At 37.9% G+C, this 12,463-nt stretch overlaps 1 protein-coding gene across 2 annotated transcripts in view; it reads right to left on the bottom strand.

The window, feature by feature from the left end:
* Positions 1 to 12,463, bottom strand: part of ROCK2 (Rho associated coiled-coil containing protein kinase 2) — a 96,487-nt gene that overhangs the window by 56,929 nt on the left and 27,095 nt on the right. The window lies entirely within an intron of this gene.

The following is a 12,463-nucleotide window of genomic DNA, read 5'->3' as shown; positions in this document are numbered from 1 at the left end:
ATTCCACCTTTCTGCAACCTGGAAAAAACTTTAGAAAATTACTCTTCAAACACAGAGACCTTTCCAGTTACACAGGGACAAATGAAACTAAAAATTAGTTTCAGATACTAAGAGGAGTCTGAGACACAATTCACTGTCAGCAGCTCCAGTGTTCAGCCTGAATTGGCAGCTTTATTCATTGCCCTAAGAGCAAAATCCTGAGACTGCTTTTTCAGGTTTTTGAGTCTTGACAGGGCACAGAGATCTAAGTCAGAGTCCACAACATGTTTATTTATAGGCAGCCAACAGAACTAGATAGCTTTTCAGTCTTCCTAATAACTGAGGCTATAGCTAACAACCTGGTGATTTTATATTTTTATTAATATATCTGGGAAGGGATAATTTATTGCAAATATTACTAAAATTATTATATTCATTTTAACAACATATCTGGAGAGATTAAAAGGCAAAGCCTAAGATTATTAATACATGATGAATGTCACTTTGTCCTAAATAAGCTCATACAAAAATGACCATCTCATCTGTGGCAATATCGGTTTATACCACAACACACATTGATAGTTAAAACCATTTTCAAAATGAAGGTATTTTATGTATTCATTTATTTTCACCTCCTAATAAATAAAAGTGTCTTGGAAAGTGTCACAGAGACACTGGTGGAGTATGGGTTACACAAATGACTAAAAGCTGGTTGAAAGACTTGGCCTGGAAGACTGATCAGTGGTACAAAGTCCAGTCAGAGCCAGTCATCAGCAGTGCACCCCTGCACTGGCACTTCTGTGGACAGAGGAAGTTTTCACAATGGTCAGTGAGGTGAAAAGCCAAGTCCTACTGCTGGAGAGGGAAAACCCCAGGTACCAGGTATAGGCTGTGGCCTGACAAGCAGGAGAGCAGCTTTGCAAAGAAGAACCTAAAGGTTCTGGAGAACAACACGTTCCTCTCTACTCTGCAGTGATGAAGTCCCACCTTGAGTGCAGTGTTCACTCCTGGTCTCCCAAACCATCAAAGGCAGGGATCTACTGGAAGTCCAGTAAAGAACTGGTAAGATTAAGGCACTAACACATTTTTCTAAGGAGAAAAAGCTCAAAGAGCTGTGACTGCAGCCTGAGAGGAGAACACTCAGGGTAGGGGAACTCATCAGTGTCTGCAAATACCTGATGGGAAGGACTGAAGAAAAGGCACTGCTCATTGACAGAATAAGAGATGATGGACATAAGGTAAAACACACAAAATTCTATTTGAATACCATACTTTTTTCCTGTGAGAGTGGTCAGGTACTGGAACAAATTGCCCACAGAGGCTGTGGAGTCTCCACCAGTGGAGATATTAAAAATCTGACAGGACATACATGGTACTGGGCAACCTACTTTGGTTGACCCCGCAGTGAGCAGGGTGTTGGACTAGACAATATCAAGAGGTCCTTGCCAACCTCAAACTTTCTGTAACACCTATATTTCCACTGCTGCACAGAATAAAGGTAGAACATTACTCCTGACTCTATGTAACCTTAACTGTTATGATGGTCTTACACATCAAGTTTTAGAACTTCCTACCAGAAAGAAGCTTAAGACAGTGTAAATAAGCAAACAGAAAGTCAGTCAAGAAGGTACAGAAGTTGCTTTAATAACAGTAAATATAAGAATGCTTTCAGCATTGACCATAACAGTTCCTGCAAGACACATTAAGGAGAAAGGAGTGATGAACCAGGATATAATACTCATCTTTCAGAGGGACAGAAGACTTACAACCTATTCCTAATTTATATGATACTTTTACAGAAGATACAATAAAACCAAAGTAACATAGTTGTTATATACTTACAGATTAGTCACTAGATGAATTGCACAGGTAATGCCCAATAATCTGGACAAATCCAACAGAAAGTACCAATTTGAGATGACCTCTTGTAAAACAGCATAATAGAATCCATACTACTCTTGATTTAGCAAGCCACCTTCAGAAAAGGGTACTTCATTCTGCAGCACAATGTGCCTGCAGAAATATTTATCCTCACCCTGCAACATGTAGAGAAGGACAATGCCCTGATGGGAACAGATGGACCACCTTTTAGGATTTTACCTAGCTCAATGAAGTATTAATTCCAATTAGATGGCAGTCTACATTGAACTCCAACATTCTTCATTCACTGCTACTGAGAAAATACTCTCATGATCCCTAACAAATGGGTAGACATTTTAAGGGAGATGTAAAAACAGTCTGTGCTAATAAAAATCAGCAAGGCGTATTTTTATTCTTCCTATTTTGAAGGGAAGGAGAGATGAGGTCACTTGATGTCTTAATACTTTTCCTGTTAAGATATTTTAGTGGTTGACCAAGAAACCCATATATAGTGTGCTTGACTTCTATCCTATACAAAACATTAGGGGAAAGAATAGTTATCACCCCAACAAAAATTTCAGTGAAGTTGGATTACAAGGTCCAAACCAATCATAAATTCCAATTTAAGATGAACTATTATAATTTCAGGTGTCATTTTTTCCCACCATGTTATTCTGATTCCATGGCATTGTTGTGGGCTATACAAACTGAGAACCATATTTGCAGCCAACTTTTAATTAGCTCTTTTTGCCTCTTTTTCATGAACTCCAAGTAACAATTTTCACATGTAGTTATTAATGAAAGGAAATTTGAGAACGGCACAACTGACTAGTTTAGCTCTTTGCAAACACAGAACTCTAGAACACAGCCAGATAGAGCTGGTGTCAAAGAGAGGTGATCAGTATCATCATCACAAGGAACAGAAAGTGTCTCAAACTTTTTTTTAGCCCCGTGAATCTTACTATCATACTCTTTCAAAGACAAGATTTTAAGCTTTTAAACAAAATTTTAATGTACGATATTTCAAGTTCATATCAACATGTAATTTATGAAAAACTTGTGCTGCACACTAGCATTTTGTCAAAATTTGTTCCTTTAAGGCTTTACATTTTCATTGGAAGAACTAGTTTATATCACTTAACAGAAAAATTCACTACAATTAAGAAGATGGGTCAAAAGATTATGCAGTAAAACAGACAGCTGGGACTGAAGAGAAGTAATCCAGGAAATGACGTCTCCTGTGTCTAGGCCTCATAGATAAGTCACTTCAACCAGGAAATATGCTATTAAAGGGATTTCACTGCTCACTTCCACTTTTTGCTGTTACAAAAGACTCAGAGCTAACAGGCCAAAAATAGCAGCTTCCAAGCAAATGCATCACTGGCAAAGACAGATCTGCCCCCATCAAAAGCCCTTTGCTGATGCCAAACATGCTGAAATGTTTGCCAAGAGAAAAGATCAAGCTTGATGAAGTTTGCAACACCCTTCTATTACACGAGGAGCAGACTTCACGGCCACTCTGGAAGCAGTCACCCTCTGTGGACAACATGGAGCTTGGCTTTCCCAGCAAGCAGTTTGTACCGTTTAGTGACCTGAATGAACCAAAGAAAAAAGAAGCAAGAAAAGTTTCTGAAATACAGGAACTAAATGTTTATGTTCTTCTCTGACAGAGGGGTCAGTAACAGGGAAAAATACTTGTAGCTTCTCAATAGTGAGCTTAATATTAATTCCAGGCAATCCCACAGAAGCCCTCACCCAATTAAACCATTCTGTGTTGATAAGACTTTCTGATGCAAAAGTAAGTGTCTGAACCTAACATTGGTATGTGCATGTAAACTGGCTGTCAAAAGCAGCTCTGGCTATTCTGATTTACTCCTCACTTTCATTATGTGAAAAAAAAAATAAAACACAAGGCCAAATAGTGGATGACTGAACAGAAAAGGTATCAGTTGCTTCAGAAAACACTTAATAAACCTGCAATAACTGCAAAACATAAAAAACCTGATGTAATGCAAAATGTCCCTGCCTATGGACAAGGGGTTGGAATAGATGATCTTTCAAGATTCCCTTCCAACCCACACCCATGAGATCCTACGAAAATTTCACAAAACCATTATTTACAAGAAAACCAAAACAATATTTCTTTCCTCTTCCAAATTGTCAAATAACATTTAAGAAATTATGCTGCAGCAAAAAGTAAGGATAGAACAGTCTTGTAACATCACATTGCATTTTTCAAACTGGGCCTAAATGCTTTTAAAATCAAAACTTCCCAAATCTACGAACACAAGAAGTGAGCATCTAATGACTCTTCCCCAGGACTAAATCTCCACTATGTTCTTCCACATGCCAGTGGGACCCTTCAATAATTCTGGTCTTTCCTGAGCAATTACTTCTTTCCATAACACAGGAACTACTGTTGGATGCAAGGTGAACAGCTCACTAAGAGCATACAAAAAGAAAAACAACTGAAGGGTCATATGCAAGGCAAATACAGCCTTTTCTCAAGCCTGTCCTGCTCAGTGATATCTAGATATCTTACAATTCATTTTTCTCTTATTTAAGCATTAAGAATCAGTATGTGAAGGAATAATCTGAGCCATGATAATGCAGCCGACATTTATTGCTGGGAGGTCTTGGAATTCTAGCCCTTTAACAGTTCTACATCAATTAACAGATTTTTTAACAGTATTGAGTATGTACAGTTTAGAAACCTAAAAGCAGCTGCTGTCCACAAATTAGCATATAAATACTTAACAACAGGCTTTACTTACAATCTGATTTCTGTACATGAAGTAAAAAAATACTGAAATGGTTTTAATGTTGTCTGCTATTGAATACAGGCAAATTTTTATTCATCATATAAGCAATAGTCCTTGAGACATGTCCTCTTATGTGCTGCAGCTTCTGTGCATATCTTAATGGCTTTATAAATTTTCCTGTGCTATTTGAAAGGCACAATGTGAAGTTAACAGTAGAATGTTAACAATAATTAAAATGTTAACAATTGAATGGTAACAGCCCAAAAACAGCTTCCTCCTAAATACTTAGAGAAGTATATCACAAAATTGTTCAAGATGCAACAAGATGAATAGTAAGGAACACCACATGGAACAGTAAAAGCATGAAAATAATGATCAGGAAGGCAAAGGGGTATAATGAGTTGTACTTTACAAGAGACAAAAAAAAAAAAATAATGAAAGGTACATTATATTAAGAATGATTTAAAAAAATCCATTAAGAGCTACAAAAAAGCAAGTATGCTCAGAAGGTTTAAGTTTTCCATGCTTTCTGGGGCAAGAATGAAAACAAATCCTATGGAAAATCATTATATACGTGAAGAAATGTGCTGAGGACAGCAAGATCCACTGAAATTCACTCACAGTATTTAAGGAGACTGTCCTAATCAATTCATGTAAAAAACTCAGGAGAACAGGAGAGGTCAGCAGGTTTGAAAAGGGTAAATCAAAGCAGTCCCCTTAAAAGGCATAGGGTTTTCTAACTACAGATCAGAAAATCTGGAGATGGGGAGTTAGAACAAGACATTAATCATCTTGTAAACACCTAGCAGATTAACATGTGCGATCCAGGGTTTAAGGTTTTTTGTATTCTTCTCAAAGATAAAACAGTGCCACATAAAGTATTTTTGGCAGATTATAGGGAGTAATCAATAAAGAAAAACATCTTGGCACAGGAATAAAATTCAAGACTCACCATTCACATTGGCAAAGTAAAATAAAAAAAAGGTATAGGAAATCAAAGAGAAAAGGTCCAAAAGATAATAATTACAAGTTTGCTAATCATCAGAACTTGGATAAGTGTGTCAAAAAGAAATTCACTTGGGTTTCAGTTCTACATAATATTTTCATTGCCACAATAAATCAACAGAATTAGAAACAGATCTATTTTTTACTGCATTTAAAATTACTTCAGAAGGAAGGGAAAAAATACAGTCAGGTGCAACTCAAAGTACAAAATGGGGAGAAGAATCTCCACTAACATATGCTTTTGAAAGAAGTTAAATGCACAGAATATAAAAACTGAAATAATATAAAAACTGAAATAAATTTCCTTCCAAGCAGGAAGATAATTGAAAATTATGTGAGATTATAGCAGACTAGAAGTCCAGTCTAAGATGCATTAGAGTTGCATTAGGTAAGACCTCACAGAGAACCAAGATACTTTTGTAAATAAAAATCAGAAATCATTTGTTGATATTGGTACAGCCTAAGCCAGAATATTGTGTCCAGTTCTGTGAATCCCTATACAGAGGACTGCAAAAGACAAGCTGGAAAAGAACTGAAGAGAAGTTAAAAATTAACAAGAGCAGGAAAATGATAAGCAATTTGTGCTAAAATAGACTGCCAGGCCCAGAGACTTTTATCTTTAAGACGGTTAGCCTAAGGAGACAGGACAAGTTCTCTCAGAACATAAAAAGCTGTTATGAGCTATGCTGATGATAGACAATTCCTCACATTCCCAAAACAGTATAAAAAGTAGCTCAATCAGGCACAAAGTTAGGTCATAGATTAGGAAAAAAAGGTCTAAATAGTAGTAGTGATAAACTGACAAAATGCAGCTCCTCAAGGGAGCTGAGAAATCGCCTTCACAAGAGATTCACGAGCCAGAGAAATATTTATTACAGTAGGTCCAACTGTGGATCCTTTAGAAGTGATCTCTGAAATTCCTGCCAAGCCTACATAAAATCTCTTCACAAATTACTGTAAGAAATACACAAAGGCAGCAAATCAAGCCAAAGAAAAAGGACTGAAAACAGAAATAAGCCAGAAGCTCTGAAGATACAGCTTAAAATTATTCACTACAAAAAACCCCTAAAAACTTAACCATTACAAAATTGCACATTTTTCATCTAAATTGGTGGTTACTGTCATCTCTTTAAGCTTAAATAAAACTGGTCTTACATGTGTTGCTGATTATCACTGTAGCTATGGAAAATTCAGTAGTTCAGCATGATCCGCTTTCATCTGAAGTCACTGTACATTTCCAGGTTCTTTAGCTACTTTTGATTTTAGCATTCACACTGCTTTCAAAACATTAATATGCAACAAAGCCCAGAACTACAAACCTGTTAAAATGATACTAGAGGTAATTTCCTATTCATTTGAAACTTCCAAGGCCTTTATTAGCAATCTTTGCTCCTTAACAAGACAGCAAGAGCAGGCTGGTAATTTTGACTGTCACTTTCCTGCAGTCATTTATGCACCAGCTCAGACAGAGTTTGCCCAAGCAATCAAGCAGAACAGCACAAGCACTAGAATCACAAAAAAACTATCTACAAATGCACAAAAAATAAACCCGTGCCTGGAATTGTTTCTCTGACATCCTGAAAAAGCCTATTGTTTCAAGAAAATCTAAGTACAACACACAGCCCTTCATTCATTCCTTTTTCCAAAAAAGAGCTTCCAAAAGCTACAGCTGCTGGACTAAGAGTTAACATCAGGAACAGATAAAAGGTCAGGAGGCTCATCTGTGCTTGAGGATGGAGACAGATGTACAGCCTATTCTTAAAATCGTGTTTTGACCACAAGGTCATCCTTGTTCCATATTAACTAAGAACTCACTTCTCCATAATGAACATTATCTTATTTATCTTTCTGTAACCAGAGACAGTTCAGTCTGTGAAGCCGCTGTCAGCAACTATCCATTGCATGCTACACCATCAGAATCACTCACCCTTCAATTCCACCATGAACTTGTTGCTGGATAAATGTATTTCCTCTATATTCCTTCATGCAATGCTGATGATTGTATTATATTATGTATTTTTACTAATCTATTAGCAGTCATGGATAAATGAGATACAAATACACAATCTACTAACTAAAAAGGATGCTTATAAGGGTAAATAACAAAAATTTTAACTACTTCTATTACAGTAACTAGAGCTGCAAACAATGTGGCTTGAAAAAAAAAGCAAGAAAAAACCTAGCACCCTCCTGCCTTAAAAGCATGATTAATTAGAAGTTTTTGTAGTCATTGATTCAGAACAGATTATTATAATATTTCCCTGTACTAAAAATGCCAACAACTATTTAAAATCACTCTTTACAACACTCTAACCAAATAAATAATGGCCTTCCCATCATGTTATCTCCTAACTTCAAATCTGATGCCACCAGCATATTCTGATCAGCTGCACCACCTATTTCTTGAAATGTAAGTGCTATACTTCACCATAATTCCATGAGTCCAGATTTCCAGTTCAAGTGATGAATAAAACTGAGGTAATCAAAATCAAATCTAACTCAGGAGTACAGAATTTGGATGTAGTATGAAAAAACCTACATGTAAATAAGTTAAAATACATAAATATTTAAAATGTTTAAATGTATAAAATAACAGAAATGACACTTCAATTCTAATTCCTGTGTCAGGACTCCTAATGGAACATTCTAGCTTTTAAAGCAGAACAGGAACTTTTCTGGATGTTTTCTACTGGAACTCTGCATACATTCTTCTAGGGACTGACTAAAGTAATAGTTCTATCATTTGTAAAATTTGTGATGATGAGGTATTATCAAAAACTGAAGTTTTCTCATCAACTTCAATAACAAAAAAATATTTAAGAGGTCAATAGCCTCAGTCTCTAGGACTGTAACAGATTTTTGTCTCTCCTGACAAGCCCAACTGAAAGTGTTTGAAAACTCCCCCCCCAACCAGGAGAAAAACAAACCCTGTCCCTCCACATAACTGGCTCTCTTGTATAAAAGAGACTGGATTCACACTCGGGAGAGATATTAAGCAGCAACTTTGAGCAGGGGTTGAACCTAGGTGACCTCTGGAGGTCTTCAAAGCAGAGTTATTCTGTGATGGTACAATTACTTTTGACCTGAGCATATGGTAGGTCAGCAACATTAAAATCAGTTTTTGTATCAATGAGTCCAAAACCTTCTGCTCCTGCAAAGATAAAGACAGTCCTTGAATAAAGAATTTTTTTTTCCTGTAAAAAAGTATGAATCAAAACAGTAGAAAAGAAGTGTTGACAGGAACTTGCTATCTGCAGATTTTGAAAGACCTACTTCAGCAGGTCTGGTGAAGTGAATGTTTATTGCAATCTGCTGCTATAACTACTCATTTTCCAAGTTCCTGAGCGAGAAGTTTTTTCTGTGCACGAATGTATATTAATTAGCTATTTCTCCCACAAGATCAGTTAGGACCTTCACACTGCAAACACCTGCTCCCCAAAGCTGTGGGTACCTTTTATCATGGTCTCGGGTTTCTTAAGAGGAGGTGATGCAAAGGGTCGCAGAAGACAACAAAAAATTTCTTCTGAAGGATTTTTTTCAACTACTTCATCAGTAAATTAGTTTAGTCGTGGAAGAAGTTTTATTTCTTTAGTCACTAAAATCTAGTTAATGTAAAGTTTAAAAGACATCAATGCTATTGCAGAACCTTGTTTTAGAAGCTGCTAGCAGGTGAATTCATTACAAAATTTAACATTTCTATCACAGTTGACCACAAATTCAGGAAAATAACACCTCTTGATTTCTGATCTGTTTATCTAGCCATAAATTCCACTCAGTGGGTGTTGTTATATCCTCTGCCTCATGAATCAGTTTGCAGAAGCTTTCAATGCTAATTGCAAGTTATGTCAGAAGGAACTGTATTTAAAAATAAACATTACATAATATTAGGACATCCAAGAAAAAACTCCGAACTATTGCAGTTTGAAGAGACAAATACAAGCAATAAACACTTGTGTTTGTACACATTACCTCAGTTTTGCCTCAGGCAGGAAAAACATCAGAGTCTGTGAGATATTCAAATGTCATGTACAACCATAACAAAATAAGCATATTATGTCACTTTGGATAGTGTAAAAAATCCCGTGCTATGCATAAAAGAGCATGACTTAGAACATGACACAGAATGACTGTGACTAAACCTGTTTCTCTTAAACTGGGAAGCATTTAGTATTTCTGTCCCTAGAAAACCAGAATATACACACATACATAAACACCCTCTCACACACAATAGCAGGCTCAGGTCCTGGCACTGAAAGGGTTTGAAGGACAAGAACAAAAGCTTCTATGAATAAATCAGCGACTAAAGAAAGTAAATGGGGGCACACTGTCTTGGTAGAGCAGGAGACCTGGGGACAGAAGATTGGCACTTCTTGCCTTTTTTGCTGCTGTCCCCTGGGACATATAGAGCTCCACCTCAGGCAGTGTCACAGGATCCTTCTGAGGGTGTGAAGGAGCCAGTCAAAATCATTACCGGGCTGCTCTCTACCTCCTCTGAGAGGTCACAACAAGGCTGAGGGATACTGAGGGAGTCTCCTGTTAAGTGGAAAAGGACAAGCTTTCTGCCCATATTCAACAAGGAGGACCCGCAGAAAAACAGGCCAAAATTCCAATTAAGTATATGCCCCTGGACATCATTATCAACTAAATGGAGACTAAAATAACTGAATAAATTGATCAGAAGTAAATTGTACATAATCAACTTGTCCTCTCTAATGAGATTACTGTTTTGGTGCTCAAGGAGTGAGCAGTGTTGTTTATCTAGACTTCTGCAAGGTATTCAACACAATTCCTGCAGTAATTGTGTGGGCCACTTGGGTATGCAAACAATCAGTTGGGTGGAAACCTGGCTGGACCATCTGGCTCAAAATATCATTGTGATCAGCAGAATCAAGTCCAACTTGGCACCGGGTGACCACTGGCATTCCCTAGGGACCAATAATGGGAGTGATACTGGGACCAATACTGTTTGTTTTTACTAATGACCCAAAAACTAGGACACATTGTACCTTCAGCAACCTCATGGATAACACAACTGGGGCAGTGGCTGATACACTGGAGGGCAGAGCTGCTACTCTGAAAGGCTGAGGAAAATGGGCTGAGAGAAGCCTTATGAGGTTCAGTGACACACACATGTGGGATGGAATACCACCACACACCAGGAGAGGTTGGCACTTGCTGGCTAGACAGTAGTTTTGAGGAAAAGGATCCAAGGGTCCTGGTGAACAAAAAGCTAGTTACGGGTCAGCAGTGGGCCCTGTGGCAGAGTAGTATGGCAGGAGGCAACAGACAGGTTGCCATATGAGAAACTGAAACTGGCTATATGGAAACATTTTATCCACCATTGTCCAATGCTGGAACAGGTTGCCCAGAGAGTATATGGCATCTCCACGTTTAGGCATTTTCCAAACAAAATTCTTAACCATAATCTAATTAAAGCTGATAATGAGTACATCAGCAGTTTGGACCAGAAGACTTCCACAGGTAGCTTTCATCCTAAATTATCCTAGGATGGGAATTTGTATTCAATTCTGGAAACAGCTCCAACCAGAGCTCAGTTACTGACAGGGTGCCATGTACATCTCCAGAAATACCACAAATTATTTGGCTAGACATTGCTGTTAGAAGAGCTGACAGGGTATTTTGTGAAACAATATTTCATCGTGAATTGTATTATCACAGTGTCATTGATCACGGACTGGGGCCTGTCTGTGGAAGATCATGACTCTGTTTTGTTTTGTATTGCAGTCAAATCTAAGATAAGAGACGCCTGATGGATAAGCACAAATTGAAATAAGCAGACAACATCAGACAGCATCGCAGGCATTCAACTGGAACCCGGTCTCCTACGTATGTGGTGACTCAGACTTCCTGGCTAGCTGGATCCCCATTAATAGGAAGATGGAAGGCAAATGGAGCCAGCATGCAAGACACTTAAAACAGAGGGGAAGGGTTTATTCATATCATAGAACTTATTGCCACGGGACGTTTCTGCTGCCAAGGAGTTTAAGTTAGGCTGAAGGCTATTTGATTCAAGGGAGATAAAGCTGTCACGGGCTGTGAGGCAGAAAACCACCATGTCTACCTCTGAGATTCCCTGAGTTGTCCCTTCTCCCCAAGCTGCAAGAATGGAATTGAACAGGCAGAGTCCTACTCCTGCACTCTGTCCCAGGCATTTCTGAGCTATTGACTACTGCTGGGAACAGCACAGTTAGACTAGAAAAACTCCTAATTCAATCTAGTGATCCACTTTCATGTTACTACTTTGAGAAACTGTCTTTTCATGCTCACACAAGCTGCTTTAATCCCTACAAGTAACTGCATGGAAGTAAGACAAGTTTCCTTCAGTCTAAGTATTACATGCTCTCAACACAAGAGAACATCATGCTAAACTCAGAAGTATACGTGGAAAAAGAGAAGAGCTTCAACAACAGAGACTAAGATAAACCATTCTGAAACCAGCAGTACATTGCATCTCGGCTGTCATCCTTCCAACCTGCAAGAGGAGCCTTGAAAATTGGGGCTGGAGGAGCAATTTGTTGATGAGGTGGTGAGTGGTCAAAGGTTGGACTCCGACATCTTGGAGGTCTTTTCCAATCTAAGTAATTCTGTGAAATGTGAGAAAACAGAGGCTGGATTCAAATGCCAGCTCTGGAAACAGCCAAGTAAGTGCTACTGCTACAAAGTAGGCTATGAGCTTGCAGAAAACATTTGAAAGGACTTAGTATCAGCCCTGTGCAATAAAAAATAAATGTTTCTAATCTTTGAAATATACAAAAAAACCCACAAACTATTTAACTTTTAGTAATGTTTTAAAGTCATACTGCATCTATTTTAAGCCAAGTTTTACATCTTGGAAG

The sequence above is a fragment of the Cinclus cinclus genome, chromosome 3 (assembly GCF_963662255.1).
Source record: "Cinclus cinclus chromosome 3, bCinCin1.1, whole genome shotgun sequence".
NCBI lineage: Eukaryota > Metazoa > Chordata > Aves > Passeriformes > Cinclidae > Cinclus > Cinclus cinclus.
Note: the sequence above shows the minus strand (reverse complement) of the source record. Positions and strands in the feature narration are given on the sequence as shown.